Raw genomic sequence first — 1,223 nt, 5'->3', positions numbered from 1 at the left:
CTTGTTTATTTGTTTGTTTGTTTCTTGTTTTGCTTTGTTTCTTGTTTTATTGCTTTTTTGAGGTCATTTGTTATTTGGTTGGTAGGTTTTTTTCTTGTTTATTTGTTTGTTTGTTTCTTCCTTGCTTGTTTGTTTCTTGTTTGCTTGTCTTTTCTTTGTCCGTTTGGTCCTTGTATTTTCATTCTAATTGTTTGTTTGTTTCTTGTTTTGCTTTGTTTCTTGTTTTCTTTGTTTGTTTTTTTCTTTTTTGAGGTCATTTGTTATTTGGTTGGTAGGTTTTTTTTCTTGTTTGTTTGTTTGTTTGTTTCTTCCTTGCTTGTTTTATTCTTGTTTGCTTGTCTTTTCTTGTCTGTTTGGTCCTTGTATTTTCATTCTAGTTGTTTGTTTGTTTTGTGTTAAATTAAATCCTTGTTTATTTTGCTAAATCCTCGTTTATTGTTTGCTCCTTTTGTGTTTGTTTACTTTTTATGTTTGTTTCTTGTTTGTTTGTTTATCTCATTTCTTTTTCTTACTGTAATTTTCTATTTGTATCTGGTGAATGGATTGATATAACATATAAGTAGGAATTAAGTAGATTTATTTTTAGAATTAATAAATTTACATTAAGATGGACAATACGATGTGCAACAGAAATATTTAAAGACTCTTAAAATATAGATAAATGTGTAGATGGTTTAAATATATAATAAATGCAAGACAAATTAATTCTTTTGCCAATTAATTCAAATTTCCTTCCTCGACTGTTTTTATTTATTTATTTTTTATTTTTTTTTTTTTTTTTTTTTTTTTTTTTTTTTTTTTTTTTGCCTGATTGTAAAAGCAACTTTAGAAGTATCTTTTTTGTGTGTCTTATACATGACCTTCATATCCTAAACTTATCTATTTATCATATCCTTTTTTCACTTCAGTTTTTGTTATTATTATTTTTTTTTTATTATTAGTATTTACCTCAACTTCTTAGTGATTTTTATATTCATGCTCCCTCTGGCGTCTCGCTCCATGAAAAAGGGAATGGATTTTAAGTGTTAAAACTCGTAGCTGAATGGAGGGAGGAAGGGGGGAGGGAGAGGGAGGGGAGGGAAGAAGATGGGAGGGAGGGGGAAAGGGGAAAGGGGAGGGAGGTGGGGGAGGGAGGGAGGGGAGGGAAGATGGGAGGGAGGTGGGGGAGGGAGAGAGGGGAAGAAGGGGAAGGAGCAAGAGGAGAGAGGGAAGAAGGGAGGTGG

Source organism: Penaeus vannamei, chromosome 3 (genome assembly GCF_042767895.1).
Source record: "Penaeus vannamei isolate JL-2024 chromosome 3, ASM4276789v1, whole genome shotgun sequence".
In the NCBI taxonomy this organism is placed as follows: domain Eukaryota; kingdom Metazoa; phylum Arthropoda; class Malacostraca; order Decapoda; family Penaeidae; genus Penaeus; species Penaeus vannamei.
Note: the sequence above shows the minus strand (reverse complement) of the source record.